At 39.5% G+C, this 26,712-nt stretch overlaps 1 protein-coding gene across 1 annotated transcript in view; it reads right to left on the bottom strand.

Moving 5' to 3' along the window:
* Nucleotides 1–26,712, bottom strand: part of gabbr2 (gamma-aminobutyric acid (GABA) B receptor, 2) — a 185,714-nt gene that overhangs the window by 95,075 nt on the left and 63,927 nt on the right. The window lies entirely within an intron of this gene.

Genomic DNA, 26,712 nt, shown 5'->3' with positions numbered 1-26,712 from the left:
TTCTGCAGTGACTGCAGGTTACCAGGTCTCTGCAAGAGAAATGGTTTAGTAGAAAATGCCTAGAATCTCCTGAGGCTTTTGCTGGGAGATGTTGACAGGTGGGTGAGGAAGCTGTCTGTCATCCTCAAGCAGTCTGGACCACACGGCAGCTTGAATATGGTAGGTTTAGATTTGTTGGTGCCCGTTCATATGTGTTTATGTACGTTTTGATGAAAAGGGAAAAGCAGCTTAGCAATTTAATTCATCTCCGTGTTGGTGAGTTAAAAGCATTTCTTGTCTTCAAATGTAAGCATTTTGAATCAGCACTGACAAACACACACAGACACCCACTTAAATAAAAATCAAATGTGCTGAACCTCACTCAATATTTGTCTTTTTACAGACAAGTCTGCATCAACAGATGCAGTCTAAGCATTTTTGAGGCACATCTCTGGTAAATCAAAGGCTCACAAAGACAAAGTGGACCCGACTATGTAGTATTTTTCCATAGCTGATGAAATGAAATCAGGATGCAGCAAGCGAGCATAACCCATATGGCAGTATACTTGGGTGTATAACTACAAGTTGAGAATTATTTAGTACTTTGTTTCATGAAACCGTGTTCTTGATGCATTTCCCCTGCACAGCTGCCTCTCTAAAATACAAGCATATCCATTTAAAGCCTCCTCTCAGTCTAAAACAAGCTATTTACCAACAAAAGTCACAACTCTCCACCCACCCCACCTTTCATTTGTCATTTCTATGCTAATCAAGTTTTATTCTCTCTCTCCCACGTTGTAGCACATTTTCAACAATAGGTCATAAATTTCATCCAAAGGCAAACATGGCTGTAATTAATTTCTGCATTAGCATTAGAATTCCCCATACAAGAAACAGTGTGCACCCACACAGACAAAGACCTGTCATTTTATCATTTAATTTAGCCTTTCACATTTCGTTTGAATGTATAGTACTACCGTACAGGAAGCATTATATCATTATATTCCAAAAATTGTGACACCATCGCCACCGTGGCTTTCAAATGATGGACACAGGCATGTCTTTGATATTGTGCATACGTCTTTAAAAACCATGAATAACTGTCAGAGCAGAGATTTGAGAGGTACTTTAACATTTAGGCACCAGCAGCTGAGCTGAGATAATAAGACAGCGTGCTCTATTTTCAATGTCCTATTTGTGTTAATTTAATGAGCGATATGAATCAGCGCAGGGTTAATTACATACTTTGTAGAGATTAAGCAGAACTTGTGATTCATGATAGTGATCAACCCAAGGATATTATTCTGACTGAGACCAAAAGGTGCATCAGTAGATTTCCGAAAAGTGTACTAAAGCGTTGAGGAGTTCAAGCACCTCCTAACTTTGGTGATGAATGTGATCTTCTCATTAAGCCTCCATCCACTTCTAGACATCTTCACTCTTCATTAGTTGCTGTGCTGCAGTTATAATAGTACACTTGCTGATGACTTGTTATTACTGGAAATGTACTTTAGCATTGTTTAAAGGTAACTGACTGAGAATGACGAAAACGTGAGAGCGTAACTAAAAGATCAAGTCAAATATAATTCAAAAGTAAAGCAATTTTAAAAGAGGGCTGGGTATCCTAATATTGTGGTTAAACAGTAATATGATGAAAAGGGTTTGTGCGTCTTAAAAGCAAATAAAAAACAAAAACAACATCTGACCCATTTACAGTACCCAAATTGCAGGGTTTCCATTACAGCAGATCCCCAAATATAAAAGTCTTCCTCCAACCAGTAGGAGACCCTCAGTTTGGCCCATTAAATCACCACTTTCTGCACAGAGGCACAGGGGTTTGTGTTCGCACATCAGTGAGACAGGTTTTTAAAACAACACATGGATTACAGCCATCAATTAGGCAGAAAGAAAGGCCTTTATCTCGCAACCACTGCTAAATCCAAAATTACACACCAGTCTTAAAGGGCTTCAAGGGGTCTTTCCAGCATTGCCTTAATCTCCATTTAGCTAAGGCTATTTGGTACACCCACACTGGGAGATAGGTCCACGGATCTACAATAAGAGCTAATGGAATTTTTAAACCAGTCCTCTTATGATTGCTTCTCTGCAACATTTTTCGCCATCCCCAAGGTATTTTAGGTTCACATGGGTTATTCTCTTTTGCAGGAGTTGTTTGTGCTCTTTGTACAATTTTATTTTTGTTTCATCTGTTATAACGCTTAACAGAAAGTCTCAGGAGACTGACAGAAAGACCAGCAAACCCATGCTTTTGTTGCTGGTCAACCAATAGATTTTTGTTTGGAGAGAAAATAACATAAGTGGTAGATTTCATTGGGTCATAAGCAATTGTAACCGTTGACCCCTCTGGTATTATCAGTTTATGAGGTCAGTTAAGGGCTGAGAAAAGGCTTTACAAAACATGAAGTCAATCAAAAAAAAAAAAAAATCAGCAATGCAGCATCATTTTGTCAGCATGTTTCGGTGTCACAAAAATATCGGAGCAACACATTTGGGATAAAATATTTTTATCCCAAATCCCTTTTTTTTTCACTTTTCACAAGGAAAGCATGCTTTTCGGCCCATGTTAACACAGAAAAATGCAATTAAAACATAGCATTGACAAGTAATCAAGTCATTCTTGTATTCTTAGAGGTAAAACTTGATCTTTTAGAGTTCATAAATACGTGGCCATAGATGTGTTTGAGTAATAAAGGTGTAATATCATTTTTATTAAATAAACTCAGTGCTGGCACAGAATCATTTGGTCCTCTCAGTGTAAATAAAAACTGGCCATGAAAAACAAACAGTAATATCAAGGTCTAACCATGTCATCAGGCATATTAACACTCTCTTAGAAACAATTCTTTTTGCACACTGACTCCAGGTCAGAGGGTTCAAAGGAAGCAAGTGGCTTAAGTCCACATGCAAGCAGGAGCAGGGCTTGATTTTACTTATTTTTAGCATTTATTCAGTTGCATTTTTTGTTTGGTTGGAAGACTAATTTTTAAATTATAGATCTTTTTCTTCTCTAGTTTTCAGTTCATTAGCTTTTCCTGACATTTCAAAGAACCATAGCATTATTTAAGGACAGCGCTGCAGCTAACTGGAGCTTGGGCAATTCAGGACAGTGTATTAAAAGTGTAAAGATGAGACGGATATCCAGCGTATTATTTAAAGGATAGACAAGTCTTTGTCTAACTCTGACTAGCCTTTTTCAGAGGAAAAACCAAAAATAGTTCTATGATATCACACATCTGAGAGTAGTGGGTTATGTAAGAGGTTTAAAAGAGGACCGTCACAAATAGAAGGGTTTTTGGTGGAGAGCACTGATGTCAGATTTATACTACAGTGTGCATGTACACTCAGATCATGGACAGGTCAAGGCATATGCATTCACATACTGACACAAACAATCACACTAAGGCCATCTTTCTTTCAGATCTCACCAACTACAAAATAATTAAAACTGTGGCAACGGGCTCCCGGCAGGTTCTTCCTCTCATCACCCTACAAGGTCACATGCTCTCAGTAACACGACTGGGGATCCGTCTGGCCCTACTGAGAAATAATGTTAGTCTGAAGACGAGGTGAATCACGGATACCATCACAGTGGTGATCTATTTAGACTTTCTGAACACACAGCTGCTTATCACAGTCTATTTAAAGTGAATACAAAAGCTTGGCTGCTTCTCAGTTTGAACTTATTCAAGGCACAATCAAGCTAGTTTTATGTTCATGTTTGAATGAAAAAATGAAAGGAGGGCCCAGAATAGAAAATAAAAGGTAGCAAGATAGGAATTTTGCTGCTTATTCATTATAGTTCAGTGAATATGTGTTTCTGCATCTAATTGCCTGGCACTTAACTTCTTAGCCTGTCACTAGTTGTTTCTCTGTTGCCTGATACCAGAACGAAGTGTCAACACGTTTCACTCTGTTTCCATCTTCATTCATACATTGCCTTCATGTTAACTGATTTCCATGGTGGAGGGGGCTTAATTTTCCCTAACCAATTACCAGAAACCACAGCTCACTGCTTAACAACAGTGACAGCGATGATAGTCCAACTTCTGTTGCTCACAGTCTAATCATTGCTCCTCTGATTTTCTGGAGCCAATCAGCTCAGTGAAGTGAGTGGAGTCAAATATGTTAGGCTTAGGTAGGTGCTTATATTATGTCTATGACCATGTAATAACACAGCCACTGAATATTACAGCTAACGGGCACATAGTAATAGAGCCAGGCTGATATATCTGTCATGCAATATTACTAGGCCACGCTGGCCTATCAAAGATAGATAGCAGCATCAGTCTATATGTTACAATATGAAAACTGAAAGGTAAGTTGATAACTAGCCTGTGAAATGTGGTGCTGGAAACTTAATAAATTGTAACATATTGTGTGTCTGCAGCAACATAAAAAATGCAGACTAAAGGGCAAATCAGCTTGGTTAGTTCTTAAACTGTCGCTTTGCATCATCTGCAATGCATTTTCCTGATTTTGCATGGGATTGGTTATCAATGATGTACAAATTAAAGTGCAATTATAGCCGTACCACCATAAGAAATAAGGAAAATGCATGAGTGTAACTGTTCATATTGGCAGGCCTAATAGGATTGATTGTCCCTAGCGGGACTGTTTTGCAAAAGGATCTGCTGGTGCTAATTGTGAGGAGGGCCTTTGAATAATGAAGTGGCTTTCACAGAGAAGTTGGATAAAACATGAATGATAGCTAAACAACACCAATGATACCTCGCATGTTTTTGTACCAACAGTGGATTTGGACAACAGACAGAATGCACCAATGAGTACTACACAGAAAAAGACATATAGTTGCACAAAAACTGGGCATATGGCTCCCACTTAGAGGAAATGTATGTTATCTGATTAATGTTTAACTCTGATCCAGTAGCTGTTAAGTTAAGTGAAGATATCAATAAGTCCAAGCGTTGGGGAAAAGCAGTGCTCAATATTTCAACACAGAGCATGTGCACAACTAAAACACATGTTTTAAAAATCCCACTGCTCTCAACATAAAAATGTTTAACTATATAATTTTTCCCTTACAAGTCAGTATATCAGTGAGATATAATTAGAAGCAAAAGTCATTCACAAGGCAATGAATGATCTCTACTAACATTCAGTCATTCAGTCATATTAGGTCGATCAATCGGCTTAAAGTCAATTCAACATGGTGCTAAAGGAAGCACTCCTGGACAAAATAATCAATGATGAATTCTGAATATGGATGTTTTACAATATTAGTGATCTTGCAAAAATAAGTACTTTATGAATTTCCTGCATAATATAGCTTCTATTTCTGCGGGCAGTCTGGGGCCACAGTGAATGTTATATACAAGCAATCAAGTACATGCATGCAATCGAGTATGAGACATTGATCAAGTACTTTCTAAAGGTACTTTCTATAGCTGAGAGGGAAGGCTTTGTAATCAAAATGGAATTGCATTAAAACAACCTCAAATGCTCAACCTGCCTGTGCCTATTATCTCTACCTTCACTCACAACACAACAGATTCAAAGCCCATCCATCCTCCAGAGCACCAGGCCCCCGTGCAGAGTAATAGTTAGAAAATAGTGGTGATGTTGATTAGAAAGCACGGAGGTGGTCGTGGGGTTTATTCAATATTCAAGAGAGGCATTTGGTGCACCATGGGAGCACCCAGTTGGGGAGGCAACAGTAAGGAGAAGCTTTGAACCCCACGCAGACCACAGACCCAAATTCATTATGGATGTGATGGAGGAGGGAGAAAAAAAAAGAATACTGCAGGTAGATAGTGGAGAAATTTAGCGAGAAGCCCGGAGGTGATAAAAGAATCATGTAGGAAAGTGGAGAGAAAGCAAAAGGACTGAAAGATGCGAACAAAGGGGAAAAGAAAAGATATAGTGCCAAATGCCAAGCTCTTCGTGTTCACACTGCTCTACACTCACACAAGCATATGATCACATCATACCAGATCATCATATAGCTCAGTCAAGGGTGTGCTAGAGAAAAACAGCAACCCATTTCCTCCAGTTATAGAAAGGGGCAGCAGACAGCTCAGCGAAGTCATCTCATTTTAGTCGGGTAAGTTGGATGTTTAATGGAGAGGAGTCAACCGGCTCGACTTCACTGCAAATTAGCTCTGCAACATGAGCACGATGGAAAACATACTACTGCTTGGATACCAGGAAAGATCTGATGTGCTTGTAGCACACACAATAAGGAAAGCGAAAGTTCACGCAAGCGTTACAGCTCCCTACACAAGCTTGAAAATGTTTGTGTCAGTACATAGTGAGGTACACAGCACATACAAACAGTCTACACATGTTCATTAAGCCTTTTACAGTTTACACCATCTGGCTTTTGACTTACTTATACAGCTGTGCAGCATGGACCACATCACCTTCATCATATTAATAATAGAATGTTTTATCAATGTCAATAGCACTACTACTTAATCACCTTAAAACTAATTTTACTACCACTAATAATAATAATAATAATAATAATAATAATAATAAACTGGACCTTAACGTATTTAAATTCCAAGGGCATTCCAAGGAAATTCGGTCAATATGAGGTCACCCATGTTCAAACCTCGAGCTGAGTATTTGGCTGAGAGGTTGATCTGACTGAGAAAGTGTGGGATACTGCACACTTGTATTGCAATGACTTGTCAGCCACAAGACTGGCCCAGGCTAAGGCTTACTTCACTTTATTCTCCTTGTGAGGATCTACAAAATTTACAGATTGAACAAGTTGTACTCAATATGAAACTACATTGAGCATAAACTAATTGGAAACTTGGTTACTGAGATGACTGATGAAAGGAACAATCACACTTTTCTTTTTTTGCAGCTAGGGGAGTCGACCTATACCAGCCATAAGAAAGAAGCCAATTTAAAGCACTTCTGCAGTGGCAACACTTATCAAAGCTGTCATACAGAGGAATAAAAATGAAACACATCAACTGGAATGACTAATCGTAAAATGAGATGTGTTTGCCTGATATTCCTATAAGTAATCTAAATCTGTACACCATTTCACTGAAAAGTTCACAGAATCCAAAAAATATTTCACCCACCCTTCTTAGAGTCTCAAAAGATCTCAACCTTTTTCCGTATAATTTGACAGACACGCCTGATAACAATGTATTCCGGTACTGACACTATAGGTCGACATGTCCTCAAAAATAAATGTTGCAAGACCTGTTTTTTAAAACGCAGACCATGTTTCAAAAAACTGTGCAGAATGTCTGTGTCATTTGTGGAGGACTCTTTATATTCCTGAAAAAATTAATTCACGCTGTCAGCCCAGACGAGACTGTGACATGGACCCTGCCATAACGTGTAGCAGGATACTGTACATCACATACTTTACCCAATAACTAGCCTCTTTGACAGCTGAGTGATGTGGTGGTCGTCTCTTTTCTCACAGCTTATGGCCTGCTGGATCCCCTGCTTTAACATGTCAATCATGTTGTAGCTAATGTTGGAGCCAACATGTACATCCATCCACACACACTGATTGACTGATGTCCTGCTTATACTTGCTGGCCCTGCACAACACCCAACCACATTACTCTTATCTGGGGTCGGTGGCTTTCATTCTTTGCTTGTCTTATCTCTGACTGTCATTTACAGCATTTATGCTTTCCCTTACACAATTTCCTCTGGGATTAATAAATTATTTCTGATTCTGATTTTCATATCTGTATCTGGCTCAGAGTCACAAAGACATTGAACTGCCAGATGCAAAGCACCTTTGTGAACAAACGAGAGTCTAAGGATGACAACAGGAGCTGTGGTGTGGTTAAAAATATTTCTTCCTCTGAAGTTTAAGAGTAGGACTGATCTTGCGCACATGTGCATTGGCATTAAACCAGTCTTGTGAAAGTATTCAACCTTCTGTTTGAATTGCCCCGTGCATGCATCCAGTCACACATGCGCTGGCAATGAAATGCAGCCAAGAGAAGCATTCATTTACGTGTTGCAGGTACTCCAGACCTCCATGTACAGACATCTCACCTTTGTATGAAATACCTCTTTTTCTAAGCCCTCCACCCCCCATTACCAAACCCAGACATCAAAGACATGTGCTAAAGTTTGAAGAACAACATGTTCAAGGAGAAACTGAAAAGGCTGAGAACAGAAGAAGGAAAATAGCAGGAGGACCAAATTCTGTGTTCTACCAAAGTCAATTTACAGCAGAATAATTGAAATTCCAGGGCTCAAACATCTGGGTTAATGCCTCAGTTAGTCATCAATAGGCTGATAGCTGCTCATCGCACTTACTGGTGAGTTGTAAAGGTGTTTGAGTTCAGGTTAAAATGTTACCAGTCATCCCTAAAGCTGCCCACTTAAAGCTACATCACTGGCACGGGTTGAATAGTGGAGTAAACCTGGTGACTTAATTCTAACCTCAGTGCTTGGCTTTCTGAACATGATCACATTTGCCAAGTAGAAATACTGAGTCATTAAGTCAAGCGGCAAGTGAAATGAGACAGACGAGCAAGAAGCAGTCCCGTGTCAATTCAACAAATAATTCATAAGAGCCTTTTTGTTGTACAGTGTAGTATCTGCGTCGCATATTAGATATGGCATTTCCATGGAGCATTAATCAATAGAAGGTGTCACTTGTCACCAGCGTGTCTCTGGGAGTGCGAGGCAGGAAAGATCGAACAGCCCCCTCTCATCACCTCTGCCACGAGATGAGCTTATACTCTAGGACTCTGCCATTCTTCATCAGCCGACAGGCTGTCCTTGAACGACGGAGATGAGTGGCAGTGAAGCATCGCTATCACAAACAAGACTGGGGAAAGCATTTTCTTATCAATCGCGGTGCCGTGTACACAGCAGACGTTGACATGACTTGGTGTGAAATGAAGGGAGAGAACGCTCGTTTAAGCTACAGCTGGAAAAGTTAGCTAACAGCATAGGTTTATAAGTAAAACGGCTATGTGACATTTCATAAATGTCTAAGAGAGGGAGACAAATGTTCTTCTATCCATATTTCATACAAAATTTTCTTTTAAGTAAAAGTCTGGTTACATACTAGCCAAAGCCTAGACAGAAAATTCTGTGAATACTCAGGAACCTGTGGGAGGAGGGGGCTTTGAGTGATGGTATTCTGCCAACTTGCTCCATAACTATTCTATTTATAAACCGAGATTTGATACCGTAACCTGAAATCTCACAGTGTTCCCTGCTGCTGCCACTTGGCTGCCAATGAATGATTAATGAGCAGATGCTGAACTGCAGAGACCATTATTGTTCCTTTCTGTCCTCCCTCCTCCTCCTGTCCATTGCTCTATACAGCAATTCCTTTGGCTAGGCAGGGGACTACATTGCACAAGCCTGCCCAAGTTGTACTGAACACACTGTAAAAAAAAAAAGACATTATCATCAATTTCATCTGCGACCAGATTGAAAATCACTATAACCTGTCTAAATATTTAACTAGGTACTTAATTAGGAATGATGGGACTGTAAAGAAGAGACTAGTTTCTGCCAGAGTTTAAACACTTCTCGATGTTTTAGGTTGTGGTGATTCCCACCACACCCCTCCTGCTTTATTGCTTTGAAGCTGATAGGTCTCCATGTAGGTCGACCAATCAGGATTTAGCCACATCAGAATCCCAATCTGAAACTGAACCACATTCATACAGACCTGATAAAACAGATTATTACCCCTCTCATATCTGCAACGAGAAATATAAAGTCAGCATTAAGTCCTCTATTAACCTGACTGTTGAAAGGGAAACGGTGGGTAGTTTTACCTTCACTCACTCTTCACTTTTGTAATAAAAAAAAGACAAGTAATTGTGAATATTAATAATTGATTGTAGAAAAAAAACGGCACATAGTATAAAGATGATTTTCTACCAGAAAAGTTGGTGCCATTGGGATCTAACGGAGCACTGTCACCACAAAATATTGAACACTGTCAAAGTAAGAACAGCTATAGCTGTTAGCCTTTTTTGACAGGACGGTAGGGTTAGACAGGAAAGTAGGGTGAGAAATTGAGGGGGAATGAAACACAGGAAATGATCTAAGGCAGCGGTCCCCTACCTTTTTTGCATCACAGACCGGTTTATGTCTGACAATATTTTCACAGACCAGCCTTTTAGGTGTCGCGGATAAATACAACAAAATAAAACCAGTACCGGTAACAAAAAATTTAAGATTTGTTCATAACACACGGGAAAAGACCCAGAGAAACCGAGTTAACAATAAAAACTATTTTAAAAAAAACTATAAAAACCAATAAAACCCCTGAAAAACATAAATTTCCCACCCAAGCCTCAACTGTCGCAGCCCGGAACCAGTAAGCAAACTGTTTTCATGTGATAAATTAATGACTGTAATTATGTTGGGGAAAATGCCCTAAAATGTGTTTTTAGTTTGTTTCTTTTCTTAACAAAAAAAATAGTTCGATTTTTTAATTTTTTGTTTTATTTGGTTTCTTGGGAGTTATTCATATGTTTTGGTCAAGTTTTCCCCTTTAGTAAGGCAAAGAGCCATGTTGTTGGGAGGCTAGCACCTTTGGTGAGGTCCTCTCCACACACACACAGGGACAGACACAGATATAACATTTTGGTTTGCAGTAAGACATATTTGGTGAGTTGTGGATAGCACTGCAGAATGCCCAAGTGGCTCCCAGCATGTCTTAATTTATTTGTTTTGGGTCGTAAAACTCTTCTTGTAGAAAAACTATAATAAATATTTTAAGTAATTCTAAGGGTTTGGTAGATTTTAAATTTTTCTTTAATGTTTCTTGACCAAATATACTGTATTTGTGTACTTTTAGATACACAAATACAGTACTTTTATTTTCCTGTATAAGGAAATTCTTCACAGGGAAAAAAAAACCGTTTGCCCTGACAGGAAATGCACACCTTTACTGATGCTCAGTGAACTATTAAAATATTTGCTAGAAGAGCCAATAAACTGCACCATGTAATTTTCACTCTATAGCAGGTTATGTATGGCCAGTGCATGGGAAGCCCACACACAGGCAATTTATGCTGTGAGTGGGCAAACATTTCACTGAAGACAGCCAGCATTCGCAAATTACTATATTTTAAGTTGCCAGACACGGAGATTCTCTCTCTCCCGCTCCCTCTAAAGAAAGCTTTTACAGCCCATACTTACAGGAATCTATCAGGCCTATTTAGCTGAATAATATTCAGAAGTGACTCTTACCCTTGCTTTTTGGTTCGGTTGCTGTTGATGGCCACAAATAAATGAAACACACAATAGACAAAACATGTAGGAGAGAATAGAAAAGAAAACACAGCCAAAGACAGAGGATGATGCTGGAAATAATAAGATAGTTTCGTCTGCATTTTTTCACCCACTCTTCAAGGACACAAGATGTTTTCATGCAAAGCAGGATAAGAAAATGAGATGGCATTGATTTCTCAAACACTTAAAGCTCCGCAAAATTGATCCAAATCCTTTGAACAAGAGAAACAGGTGCTTTCTGTTCCATTAAACAATGAGATGCTTTATATCACTTGTAACTTTGTTTTCTTCCTCTGTTTTACATAAAGATTATTGGTATTATAAGTCTTGACTCTGTATTTTCGCATATCCGTTAAAGCCTTACTGATTCTTATCTGGAAAAGGCCTCACACCAAATATGTCTCAGTTATAATTCCTCAATCAATGATTTTGCAGCCAACAAGATGACAAAGGTTGGGTTGATTTAAGGAATTCATAAAGCAAATGAGTTTTTGCTGTGGTGCCAGGCCAGGATCAGTTTTGACTTGGCAGATGGCATTGAGGTTTCAAACATGTCTTCAGGGTACCGATTTAACTTTCAGATATCAAGACTGAATCAGTCTGATAAGTCCATTACTGTTCTGCCTTCACTATGTGTGTGTGTGTGTGTGTGTGTGTGTGTGTGTGTGTGTGTGTGTGTGTGTGTGTGTGTGTGTGTGTGTGTGTGTGTGCGTTCATTTGCCTGTACTGTATTTCTGGGTATGTGTGGGTGTCGGTACCAGACTTCAGACGTGGTTGCTCATGCAAAGGATTCCATTAGAGAGGTAAGGCAATATTAAGTCTATTACAGTGCCGCCGCTCTGCTGGAGTTCCATTGATTGTCCCGAGCCTTGTGCTGAGAGGATCGGTGTAATTTGTTTATATATCCATGAAAAAAAAAATCATCCAGAAGTTAAAAGTACTCAGACCACCAAGCCTTTTTTCGTTCCCTTTCACTCTCTCCCTACTTCCATTCACAAAAAAGGTAAAACAGTGTAATCCTACAGGTGTATCACAACTCTTCCTCCCCTCCTGCTCCTTCTCTTCATCTCTGTCCATTAGACAGCTAATTTGATTTACAGGGCTAGTCTTTCTCTGCTTACAGCTGGGGAAGAGATAGCCCCGAGATATTAGAGAAGAGATTAAAAAAAAGCCTTTAGATATCAGTATATCCAAGTGGCAAGGACTTCAATAACTCTAGAAAATCTCTGTGCAGGTCAGGGCTCATGGTAGTTTGCTCTTATTAAAGTGACTGCTATGTATATGAACAGGGAAAAATGTGGGAAACACTTTTCAAAGAAGTGTTTCAAGCTGTACAGGAGGTAAAGTCTTGTGTTGCTAAAGGTGCTTGAATTTCTCAGAATGGAAATTTAACTCTTCGACTTCAGCTTTCTACTGGGATAAACATTCTTCCAGCAGCTGGTAGGCTTCATGTGATTATCCTGCTGAAAGACCCACTTCTCTTCATCTTTTGACTGGTAATTGACTGTTAATTACTGTTGCTGTTTCATGTTTGTTTAACTTGAGTTTATTCAGAGTGTTCACTTCACTCCAATCTGTTTACCTGTGCACCTCCTACTATCACTCACAAGTCTCTATACCTACGGTGTAGCATTTATAGCACAGATTTCCACCTAAGTGGCTTCACTCTTTTCTCTAACAAGTTCTTATTAATAGTGAATGCATAACATCAGTTACATTACATGTAATATTACACGAAAGTTATTTTGCAATTTTTAGGGACATGTTTGTGCTCTCTTAAATGCCATGCCATGATTAGAAGGTGTTAGAAAACAGCCCTATGAATGTTATGAAGGTTAACATAATGCCAGTAATTTGATTTCTGCAACTTTTTCCTTCACTGGATTGTGGTGATCTGCTCTTTATGAACGCACCTGGCCAGTATCTAAATAGGTAAGACACTGTTTGTAATTTCTGTTGCCCTCTTGACCAGGTCTCTCTGGAAGAAGATATTTTTTCTTGGCTAAATAAAGGATATAACAATAATAAATATTAATTTTCAAAGTTTATGAAACCGACGTGACAGATTTTTCCCATTGACGTGTGTGAAAATGTGTGAAAATGTTAAATGCAGTACGTGGGAGTTGATTCTCAACAGTATGACTATCGCGAGTGAGGCATGGAGTTTTACCACATACTGACTCCATCATATCACATTTATCATGAGGAAAGAGGAAGGCTGAAGATTTGCTGTGTGGGGGTTAGTTTAGCACAGAAACACTGGGTACAGTATTTTACCTGAGCTAACCCTAATGCATCTCCACTAGCTCTGCGATAAACACATCACATGGTATTTCCTCACAACACATGAGCAATAAAAAACAACAACACTAGGAAAAGTTGAGTTTTCACCAGCAGCATGTATCAAATGATAAATGGTTTTTAAAAAGTTTAAAAAAAAAAAATAGACACAAACAGCTGTGGATAGCTTGCAGAGATTCACATTACATTCAATAATAGGGTCCCTTTAACAGCACACTATCCATTCTAAAGACCTGAAAGCTATTCTTGTGAGCACGGATTCTGCAGTGAGTCAGTAAAAAGTATTCATCCACAAAGCATTATTCACACGCAAAAAAAAAAGCCTAGACAAAAACACACATCTTTGAAAAAATGAGCCTCGACAAAAATGAAACTGCTAACAGAGTCGATATCTCTGATCCACTTACATCCCTGCCTGACTCCATCAGCACCACGGTGTGTGAGTGTGGTTGCAGTGGCCCAGAAAAACACTCGAGCTGAATAAGGTTGGGGAACAGGTGTGTATAATAAAATGTGGTCCAACGTGGGTACGCTGTGCAATTGTTAACAGATTATTCCTCTAGAACCCGAGGGGATCTGTGCCCTGCGGCTTCGCTCAGTCAGGGACAACACTCTCCTGAGGCTGGGTAATGTCCTGGTTTTGAGGGTTTCTGTGTAACAAGTTCAAGCAGGCAACTAGAAAAGGAACTATTAAAATCATTGACAGGTGAAGTGGTTATCTCGTTACAGTGCTAGGAATGCTTGTGGATGCTGCTGACCAAGTGTGTACCAACATAGTGCCCTCTCCCAACAAGACAAAGAGCCCAAGGTGTAGATCCATGCCCCGATCCTACCAGTGCTCTTTGCCAGACAATACAGGAACAGATCAGAGATACACAATATAAGACAGAAAGCTTAAATGTTGTGGCGCACCCTTAAAGCAATGACTCCCAACAACACGTTTTTTTTTTAGAGTAACAGAAAATTAAACACATAGGGCATCAAAATTAACTAACTAACCCACCTAGAACTCTTCATGTATTCCACACAAAACAATTACATAACTTGCTTTACAATGAATTCAAGCAGGATTTATTTGTTTGTTTGTTTTAATTCCTATAGAAAAACTAACATCACTGGTAATCATCAGCCTAAGGTATTCACTGAGAATTTTAGTGATGTAGAAATACTTTCTGAAAAATGTTAGGCTCACACCAAGAAGGTCCTGGCTCCTAATCTGCAAGGATTGTTCCGAAAACCTTCCTTTCACAGCCCCAAAATATCCACGTTAGGTTAATCACTTCTAAATTGGCTTTAGGTGTGAATGTTTATCTGTGTCTCTGAGTTTGCACTGTGATGGTTGGGCGACCTGTCGGGGTCTCTTGCCCAGTAACAGTAAGAGGGATATTTCCTTCTAAGTCCTTTCCCTTTGACTGTGACTATCATCACTGAAATGATTCATTCATATCTTCTTTTACAAAACAAACTGATGCACCATTTATAGTAAAGCATCTAAGTTGACCTCACCTAAACTGGCATACAATATTTCATCCTTGATTCGTAGCCGTCTGCACTCTTATTTACAGCACATTTTCTCCTTATTCTATAGTTATAGTATAAATCTTATGACACACTGAACAACTGCCTCATAATCAGGACGTATTACTTATAGTATATATGTATCATAAAGGAACATAAAACATATATGCCTGTGATTTACAGAAAAAGAAAAAAAGAAAAGGTGCGTCTAACACAATTAAGATGCAGTGAGAGAACAAAGACCTTAACAAATCCTGTCCACAATTAGCCACTGAGACTGAGCCTGATGTGTCATTAAACGCAGCTATCTGCGTTAGCTGATTTATTGGGATTTCACTTTGCTGTAGTATTTGCTTTGTTTCCAATCTTGGCCTATCAAGAAACTCACAGAAAGTATCTTCTGCATTCCTCTCCACCTCCTCTGCTTTGCTTTTTCCAGCTCTTCCTCCACATCCCCCTCAGCCCATGTCCAATGCACAATGCAGCTCTCAAAAGCCTTTTTGTTTTTTTGTTTATTTGCTTGTTTTTTGTAGTCAAAAACATCTTAGAGCCATGGTGAATGAACCCCTCTCAAACACCAATGAGACAGTTGGACCGCTGATCATCAGCAGATTGCCCAGTTTGTACAATTACTTTTAGCTCATAGAATTAAGCTAAATTTAATTTAAATCACATAATGTCTCCTCTTCATGTTTAGTACATTCCTACACTGCCTCTGTTTTTAATCGCCAGGGATGGCCCTCTAGAGAGCACAAGAAAGAACCTGCGTTGGTTTGCAAACTGAAGAGCATCCGCCTCCTGCTCTTCCATTGGTTACATCTGCACTATCCTGGATCACTCATTGGCATCCGATAATCGTCTGATGAGTGCCACCTACACGCTTCACATAACATAGTCCTTTAAAAAAAGAAAAAAAGAAGAAGGCCACGTTTAGGGCTCTATCTTCGTTACTTGGAGTATTTTTTTTCTACAACAGCAGCTTCACAAAGGAACGGGATAATAAAAGTGACTTCCAGTGTTGTTCTCACTGTTGTAGCTATACTGAAAACACCTCTCTGACACATGAAACTATCATTTAACACAGGCAACATGCATGCTTTTAAATGATATTCCAGAGTAGCATCTCCATTCTCCTTTTCTCATTTCTCTCTGCTGTCTGACTATATTAGTACCTTTATTTGATATTCACAAAAAGCATTACTCTGCTGTGAAACTTAATTCACCCTCAGGGGAAGCTACACTTGCTGGTTTCACCAGAGAGAAGAAGGAATTTCAGATTATCTCTTCAGCTCCAAAGCTGTCCATTCCTTTGGGCAACGACTCTGCTTATCAGAACACGTGTTTTCCATAAAATCTGCTATTTTTTTTCCCATTTTTATTTTTTCATTTGTTTTCTCCCCAAGCATTCTCTTTGAGAAAACAAAGGTACTACAGATTTTTAAATTTACCCTTTGGAACTATTTGAACCCATGCTGGGAAAGGTTGTTTACTGGTGGAATTATGATTACAGGTCAAAAGGTTATGTTTTCCATTTTGGGGCTTTTTGTTGTGGATGTGGGTCAGGCTCTGTGTAGCTGAAAGGAGTCAATGAAAGGATGTAGCTTGGGAGCAAAACTAGCAGCAATAGTGGGTATCAACCATGCTGTTTTATCATGTTTCTTGGGGTTATTGATTTCCATACATGCATTTAATATTGGGTAGAATATCTGAAAGTTTGGCTTTTCATTGTTTTCAGTGATAGAGTTATTAGAGTGAACCTTTACAGTCCTACAGTCCACTAAGGTACTCGTTTTTTTATTGTGTCATCGAACACACACATTTATTTACAAAGACATGGACGCGGCTTAGATTTGAGAAGTATTTGCAAATAAATTTGTTTTCCCAGCTTGCATTTCAAATCCAGTCAAATGCAGTGCAATTTAAAAAACAGCAGAAAGTAGAAAAACAGCACCAGACGTTGAATAAAACATAAAGGAAGTAGAAAAAAATAGACATAGTGGAGACAATACCGCGATGTAACAGCTGGAGAAGTGACAGGAACCAAAATATGTGAAGGATTGCACTGAGACATGTTTTGAAGAAGCAGAGGATTTTATAGTGTTGACGATAAAAAGATGCTGGTAATGTGTGTTTTCCGCATGATTCATGTAATACTTTAGATTGGCTATTTGCTTTTCACTTCAGCAACTGTTCCGTCACTTTATTGTCTCCCCAAAAACACTTCCGTTGTGTTTTGTGAGTCTTTTTTTCTGGTTTTAGGAGCTTTTGTGGAATTAATTTCAATTTCTTCTGTGTTTTAATTGACTTCTATTTGTTTTGTCCTTTTTCAGCATTTTTCTATTTGTTGGTGTTTTTCAGGGCCACCACACATTTCTCTGTCAGAGCTGCACAATGAGCTTAAGCTCATCACTGCATCTTACTTCTGCTCAGTTTAACTGAGCTTTGAAGGAGTGGAAGAACCATCCACCTCCCTGGAGCATGTCTAGAGGCTGGTGAGCCCTTTCCCTTTGCAACACATGGATACATCTAAGAGAAGCAAATGGCCAAGTTTTCTTTGAGGTTTGACAGAGGTGAGTCTGAACTCAATAAGACCATGCAACACCAGGGCCACTTGAGCCACAAAGATGCATTATCCAAATCTTACTGTCACTCGTAAAAGGTCTTTCTGAGTCTACAGACTATGGAACAGCAGGTAATACAAATTCCTCTGGTAGCATTAAACGAATAGATTTCAAACATTGAGCCTTATTTTGGGCATTTTGCTTTTTAGCCCTCAAGATATAGTTTAAAAAAATCTGGCTTGACAGAGAAGAAACATTTACTACTAAAGAGAAAAGAGCACTTAATTAGCAGACACGTTCCTGAGCCACTCGCAACAACTTTGTTCCTCTAATCTGGAGAAAAGTCTTGCTCTCTGTGCACAATGACATAACCCTGACACAGGTTTGATGCCATATATTATACTAAGGAAAGAAAAAAAGAGCTTAAATACCTCAGAAAGAAGCTAAAGATGCAAATTACCATCACAGTGAAAAGGCAGGTCACACTAGGTTTATTTTTCAATTAGCCATTTTTGTCAGTCATAATAAAGTTCTCATCTCTTTGATAATTGGCTTTTCTAACCTAAGCCTCAATAGCCTGACCTAGTCTTGATACCCTAACAACATTTACCCAAATCAACCCCAAAGAAACTGCCTTTAAAAAACAAAAGGATGCATAGAAGTTCAAACTCACATGAGGATGCCAGAAATAGTTCGCATACAGAATGGCATGAAAATACTTCCCAAAAGCTGTGCAACTTATGCACCAGATGTAATACAAACATGATTTAGTCAGTCTTATTATAATCTCAGAAGTCTCTACTCAAGGTGGACTGCATCATTTCTGTACCCAGAGCCGTGAATATAAAATATTACTGGCAAGGACAAAAAACGGAAATCTGCAAAACATTTACGGGAAAATGTGCAGTGCCTTTAAATTCCCCGTGTACAAGTACCGTATCAAGTGTGGCGGATAAGTGCTGGTGAGATATTTAAAGCTGTGTCTACAGAGAAAACACAAAACAGCATGTATATTATGTGCGATATGCCCTTTAATGCCCCTCTAGTCATATTTTAATTTAATTTCCTGTGTACCAGTCCTGTCCTGAGTCTGTGAACAGCTAAGTTCAACACTGTGCCTGATGTCTTCTGTGTAAACATATATATATATACAATAGGAGCTGCTAAGCTCTTAATGTTACGCCTCCTATGCAGACCTGTTGTAAAGTAGCAGATAAGGAGTGAAAATACGTCCATAGTTATAACTACATGTTGTCTTTATCGACAAAATCAAATGTCAGCCACTGCGTGGAGCAAGTCAGAAAACTTTCTTTTTTTATTCTATCACAATTGTTTTGAAGAAGACCTTCAGCTGAGCTGCCTGCCGCGCACCTCTTCTCTCTCCTCCTTTGTCTCTTTCTTCTATAGGCTGACCATGATTATAGCGCCATACAACACTCCATTGCAAACGTGACTTGGATGTCAATGCTGACCATTCCCATACTCAGCATGCTGCGTATATCAGCGACTCATCTCCAAGACACAGGCTCCAAGGTCGATCAATGTGAGACATGCCATTAGGTTTCTCCCTCTCCTCCTTTTGCTGAACTCTCAGATATCATTGCTGTAACTCCTTCTTCGGTTTTCTGCGTAGATGTCATTTCCTTTGATCTTGTTTTTGTGGAGAACATAAAGGTGGATTTTGGTGGCCTCCGTGATGCCTGTATCAAAGTCACATTACCCCAAAAATGTCTGGGTGCAATTTCCCATTTAAAAGCAACAATATTCTTCTACCCTGTGGTATCTCATCTTGTACCTAAAGTGCAATTTCTTTCTCTCTAGTAATCACCAGAGCAGCTAAGCTATGGCTCTCACATTTAAATACTCCAATGATGTCTTCACCTAAATGTCCTTCAGTTATGCTTGTTGCTTTGCCTCTAAACAGGTGGATGTTTGCCAACCCTCTGAAACATTTGAAGAACAGTTCAGTTGCCCTAAGGAGGGGCAGTAGAACAGCAGGAACCTTGAACACCAAGCTATAAGTCACTGAGGTATTAGGTACTTGAAAAGAGTCAAGTTAAGAGGACTAAACAAAAGGACTGGAAATGAGCCAGGGTTAAGACCTTTACATTGTGAGTTTCTGCCTACAGAATTTCAAATTAGGCATCCTCACACATCGAGCAGAGGAGGAAAGGACAGAGGGAAAGAAGGAAAACTTCACCATGTAAAATAGGTTCTTGCCTAAAACAAGTCCCTGTGAAGCTTGGTATGATTTGTAGATAATAGCGATGATAGGGATGATGTCCCTAAGAAATGCAACTATTATACTACTATTATATTTGCAAGAATAACTTGTTGCACTTGTGTTTATATGTACTTATGGGAGACAGTCAACTTAGAATCACCAGTTAGCCTAACCCCACCAACTGCAGGTCTTTGGACTGTGGGAGGAAGCTGGAGTACCCAGAGAGAACAAGGGTGATATAGAAACCCCCTACAAAAGTGACTTACCTGAGAGTTGATTGGAACCCAGGGACTTCTTGTGTGAGGCAACAGTGTGCTGCCCCTCAAATTTCCAATAAACCACTTGGTATACACAGCCAAAAGGCAATTCCTCGAGACAGTCTACTGGTCTGCTCTTCAGTATGTTAAATCTGTAATATTTGGAACAGTTAATTGGTAGATATCAGCCATCCATTTATCAAAGCAGACCTAAACCACTGTATGTTAATAGTACCAGTGCGGTAAAAGAACCATTACATAGAACAGATGTGAGAGCTGGTCTTGGAGCCCTGCAACTAAAGGAAAATTAATTACCAAGGGTCTGAGTCAATCAGCCATGGATTTTCAATTACTCTTCAAATGGTGGCCATGAAGCAGCTTTAACTGTGAAATATGCTTTTGAGAGGTCTGAAAAAACAGGAAGCGGTCCGGGGATTCATTTCATTTTCAAAGACCTGCCTCCAACACAGGTAGAATTCTACATTGAGGGCATCTGATAGCATCTGGCTTCTGCAGCAGAGGGTCACTTCATTGAGCAGCGAGCGAGAGCGAGAGAGAAGAGAAAAAGAAGTGGCCAAGATCTTGCTATAGGGGAATACAAAGGCCGTCCTGCTATATAGAAAACTCTCTCCCTCTCTTTCATGGCCTTCCTCTCTCTATCTTACCTTTGCCTGCTTCTTTACTCTCTCTGACTTTTCAATTTACAGAGACCTGCAGGGGCCAAAAGGCTGGCTCAAAGAGGACTGTCAAGTTTTAAAATTCCATCTCCTGGGTTGCAAAAAAGAGCGAGAGAGAGACACAGACAAAGTGTGAGGTGGGCTTGCAGTCCAACATTCAGTAACGTGAAATACCCTTGAATATGATGCACCAAAGACAGAATAGGGTAGCATTACAAATGTGTTCTAATGAGATAGCATTAAATGAGTGGTGCACCATTGGAATGGTTCAGGTGAGTTGTAAATATTGTGCATTTTATGCCTGCTCTTTTACAGACTGGTTCGTCTGTCTTTAGAAAGATTGCTGTTTACACATGGCAACACGGTAAAACAGTATTTATGCAAACTACGCTCTAATACGAGTCAACACAAGGCTTTTTATTTGGGAATAAACTGTATTTATTTAATGGCATTGAGACAGTGGAAAAAATGGGCCTTAGTAATTTTCACAAAAAATACTGGTCACTGTATTGGATCATCTGTTTTCTCTATTATAAATGTGTTCCACATAATCCCCATTCATAGACAAAGGAGACCCAGCTAAATGCTGATGAAGAGAACTTTACCCCCATAATCTGCAATATCCGTCTCGGAAAGCAGAGGCGTGTGTTCAAGGGTTCACTGCTTACCCCATAATTATACCAATTAAGCTGATTACTCTCTCTGTTTTCTGCCAGTGGGGGAAAAGGAAGTAATGCCACAACAGAGCCTGAAATCAAAGTTTACCTCTGCAGGATAAACACCCAGCCCAAATGAAATTTCTATTCCAACCCCATTCAAGCTCACTCTGTCACACTCACTTCCTGTCAGATCAATGAAAACAAGTTGGAGAGTTTAGGGAGGAGTCAGTACATGTGGATGATCGGTGAAAGAGGGAATTGTTCAGAAAACAAATCAATGGACAAAATAAATATTTCACCCTCACCAGTGAGCCAGTGTTTCTTTTGATTGCCTCTATGAATCCTCTCGCTGTGATTGTTTGTGATTAGTCTCGCGTACACTTCTTCATCCTGTAAAACCCCCTCTGGACTGAACGTGAGGTGAGGAGGCAAGACGGGTGATGGAAACCAGCTTGGTCTGGTTGGTCAGTTTACCATGTAAAGTTAGGTATTCTCGTATTTTTAGGTACCGTCAAAGGCTCGTCTCTGTGTGTGATGTTTGCAGTGTGCCCTAATGAGATGACAGAAAATGTCAAGATTATTAATACTGTTATTATTATTATCAGCCAAGTAGCAAGCCAGGTAATGTGTGCAAGGCTCTGGCTTTCTTAAGTGTGTAAATGTGTGTGTGTGCATGCGGTAAAAGAAGAAAGCGACAGTGTGGTTACTTTCAATTATGCCCTTTTTCATATTTAATGGTGTTTATTGGAGGTAAAGGTCAGCGATGGTGTGTTTATGAGCGCTTCCGAACGCTGAGAGAGGAAGCTGGCATCCTGCTGGTTAGTGTGTGCTTTCTCTTTAAAAATGCACGACGCCACTCCACAGGGAGCGGTGACCCCCCTTGGCGTTAACCTATTGAGTGGTAAATATCAGGTAACACGGCCAATGAAATTCCACGTCTCACATCTTCCTTCGCAACCTTTTACAGTGTTTCTTGGGAATAAGTACCAGAGTGTGTTATTTAATGAAAGAAATCCATTCTGTATTATTGAAAACTGGTGCATTGTATCAATTTCTTTCCATATGTACACAAGATCTGACCCTCGGCATGCTATCTCTCTCTCTCTCTCTCTCTCTCTCTCTCTCTCTCTCTCTCTATATATATATATATATATATATATATAATGATGCTAATCCAAAAGTGTTTGCTGTAGTGGATCTTGTTTCAGCAGTGAAATACCTTAACCATGACAGGAAGTAGTTTAACAGTCCAAGTGCTGAGGGTACTTTGACACTAATCATCATTTAGGACGATGAATAATTACTCCAGTTTTACTGCAGTCACATTCTCGCTACATTTCATGCTTGATTCCATAAAACTAAAGACTGAAAGTTCTATCATCAGTGCAAAAGTCTTCGCACAGATGTTCTGTGAAGTACCACAGGACACCTTTGAACTAAAAATTAAGTATGACCTCTTTAACTGCAAGAGACAACATTTAATGTTGGACCACTTGCTGAATACGAAGCTTCCTGTCGGCAATAACAAAAAAAAAAAACCCAAACAAACAAAAAAAAAAACCCTAAATGGGGCCATAATATTAAACAAGCTAATGATATTAAAAACTTACAGTTGTTTGTGAGTCTTATATTGTACCCAGAACCAAGATCCATTTATGTATATTTTTGCTAAATCTTAAAAATAAATAAACAGACGCAGATAATTATTCATACATGAATAAAATAATGACGTTCAGCTTAACAGAACCAAAAAAAAATCTATCTCCATGTTTAATGCATGAAATGTATCTTTAAAAAAAAGCAGCAGATCTGACAAAACCTGCTAAAACCCAATATATAGCATGGTTAACATTACAAAACACTAAATAACACTGAAACAACTTCTATCAAGTAAAATCTATTGTTGTATGATGGGAGTTAGTTCTAAGTCAAGTCATTTTTTGTTTTTAAAAGATAGCTAAAAAGCAGCAGCCAACAGAAGACAGCATGACAGGAAACAGTTCTGATGCATTAGGATGTAAAAAAGCTCAGAGCTCCACATCAAACACAGACTCGCTTTTAATACCACAGGGGTATTTATAAATTTAAAGGTTGGTACAAGCTGAGAATGCATCTACCTAGACAGTGAGTCTGTGAGTGTGTGTATATGCGTTGTTGTTCAAGGAGATCCAACCATATGCACATTTTGAGCTCAGTGTTTAAGAACATTCTGCCCCACTTTCCCTTTTTTCTTCTGCCAACCTGTGGAGTTCAGCAGTCATCAGATATGCGAATATATAACAAGGCAGCTTGCATTATAATGTGGAGGTATATGTATGAGAAAAGCCACATACATACACAGTACATAAGTTTTTGTTTGGGCACGGAATCATCTGTCCACCTGTGTGATGTTTTTTTGTGCACATAGCCATACGTGAGTTTATTGTAGGCACACCGATGAGTGTGAGAGAGACATGTTCAAAGACAGACAAACTCCACTCTGCACTAATGAGCTGGCTGTGCTGCTCTCCCTGCTTTGTCTCCCAAGCCCTCCTGCTTGCAAACCACTAAAAGGTTTGAATTAAAATTTTAAACAGTGCACTGTGCAGTGCTGCCAGCATCTCAGGATATTTATATATAAAACACACTTCACATACCCCAAAGCAATGGCAGTTATATAGTGTGTAGAAGACCCTTCCAGTATTCTTGCAGCTGTTTAGAAAGCTCATCTTCTTAATAAATTCCAGACTAGGATGTCCAATGTGGATAGAAATCAACTTGCTAAACAGAAAATCTGTTATGCTGAGTTTTGTTATTTATTAATGGTTTTGTTGACAGGGAATTAGGTCTGTGGCACATACTGGACTTAAACCAAGTGTATTTCCATAAATTCATTATTAATTCAGTTCAATTCACTGTTATTTATATAGCACCAAATCACAACAGGAGTTGCCTCAAGGCACTTTATATTGTAAGGTAAAGATTCTACAATAGAGAAAACCCAAACAATCAAACAACCCCCTGTGAACAAGTAATTGGCAACAGTGGGAAGAAGAAACTCCCTTTTAACGAGAAGAAAACTGGAGCAGAACCGGTTGGGGCTGATGGGAAGAAGGCAGAACAAAAAATAGATTTTAAAAAATCCCATGGAAGAGATTTATATATGAATTTAGAAAGATGAAATTGGAGGTCATCCAGGTCTTTATTGTGTTAAGACATTCTTGCATTCTTAAGACATTCTTGTATCATCTGCATAGCAATAAAAATGTACAGTGGCTTGCAAAAGTATTCGGCCCCCTTGAACTTTCCCACATTTTGTCACATTACAGCCACAAACATGAATCAATTTTATTGGAATTCCACGTGAAAGACCAACACAAAGTGGTGTACACGTGAGAAGTGGAACAAAAGTCATACATGATTCCAAACATTTTTTACAAATAAATAACTGAAAAGTTGGGTGTGCGTAATTATTCAGCCCCCTTTGGTCTGATTGCAGTCAGTTGCCCATAGACATTGCCTGATGAGTGCTAATGACTCAATAGAGTGCACCTGTGTGTAATCTAATGTCAGTACAAATACAGCTGCTCTGTGATGGCCTCAGAGATTGTCTAAGAGAATATTGGGAGCAACAACACCATGAAGTCCAAAGAACACAGCAGACAGGTCAGGGATAAAGTTACTGAGAAATTTAAAGCAGGCTTAGGCTACAAAAAGATTTCCCAAGCCTTGAACATCCCACGGAGCACTGTTCAAGCCATCATTCAGAAATGGAAGGAGTGTGGCACAACTGTAAACCTACCAAGACAGGCTGTCCACCTAAGCTCACAGGCGGAACAAGGACAGCGCTGATCAGAAATGCAGCCAAGAGGCCCATGGTGACTCTGGACGAGCTGCAGAGCTCTACAGCTCAGGTGGGGGAATCTGTCCATAGGACAACTATTAGTCGTGCACTGCACAAAGTTGGCCTTTATGGAAGAGTGGCAAGAAGAAAGCCATTGTTAACAGAAAACCATAAGAAGTCCTGTTTGCAGTTTGCCACAAGCCATGTGGGGGACACAGCAAACATGTGGAAGAAGGTGCTCCGGTCAGATGAGACCAAAATGGAACTTTTTGGCCAAAACGCTATGTGTGGCAGAAAACTAACTCTGCACATCACTCTGAACACACCAAGATGGATGGAGCCAAATACAGGGCAATCTTGGAAGAAAACCTCTTGGAGTCTGTAAGAGACTTGATACTGGGGCGGAGGTTCATCTTCCAGCAGGACAACGTCAGATGATATGAGAGTGTATTTTGAGTAGCTACTGTGCTTCAAATAAACCAAAACATTCTGTGGGGCGCGGGGAAATATACTGGTAGATGTGTTACATTTTCAATCTTGTATGTATGCTGTGAAGGACAGAATCATAAAGAAATGCCTTCCGTAAAGCAACATGACGGTATCGGGTAGAAACCATAAAGCAAACTTTAAAGGGTTCAATTTGAAATTGTCTACCTTCATGCTGCACAAAGAAACTGCTCTGACATTTTCAGCATGCACATCATGCTACCGATTTGCATGTGAATGTGATGCTGCGGCTACAAAACAAAGCAAAATCTTTTGACAAATGTGACACTTAAACTCACCGTAATGCAGCAGAGAGCATGTTATGACTATTCATGAGTAGTGAGTAGTTTCCTTGCCATGTTTGTCTGCATTCTGAAATGGTGCAAGCCCATATTTCTGTCAGCATAATTGGAATATGAGAGTTCCTCATGCCAAACGCTTCACCACGTCTTTGCCAATTATAGCAATTCCTGCTTTTTGTGCCCAAGGTTTTCTGAGGCCCTTTGAAAAGGAAGACCCCCTTTTGTTACAGGAAAGACTGAGATGGAGGAGGAAAAAGAGCGAAAGAGGGAAGAGGACTAGAAAGAAAAGAAGGGAGAGAGTGATGTGAGCGATGGCATTGGGAAATGTGCAAGCCAGTCTACATGCAAATTGCACATGCACATATCTGCTTCTGCATCTGTGCAAGTATGGGCTAGTTTATTTATTCATCTGAGCAATTGTTTGTCTGCCTGAATCTAAGCCTGAGTGCCACAGCTGTTCAAAGAGGACACCAACTGGCAGTAGGATTCGAGAAAAGTTGTTAGCCTAAAGAGAAGCGTGTCTTCACCATGGAACTTATACAGAATCATTTCAGAAAAAACTGCACTAATGAGCTGGCTGTGCTGCTAGAAAAAAACTAGCATTGATGAAAACTGGAGAAATAACTACACAAAGGGTATTTGATCTTTAAAACAATCAAAGATATGAATGACCTGTGTAAC

The sequence above is a fragment of the Neolamprologus multifasciatus genome, chromosome 22 (genome assembly GCF_963576455.1).
Source record: "Neolamprologus multifasciatus chromosome 22, fNeoMul1.2, whole genome shotgun sequence".
In the NCBI taxonomy this organism is placed as follows: Eukaryota; Metazoa; Chordata; class Actinopteri; order Cichliformes; family Cichlidae; genus Neolamprologus; species Neolamprologus multifasciatus.
Note: the sequence above shows the minus strand (reverse complement) of the source record. Positions and strands in the feature narration are given on the sequence as shown.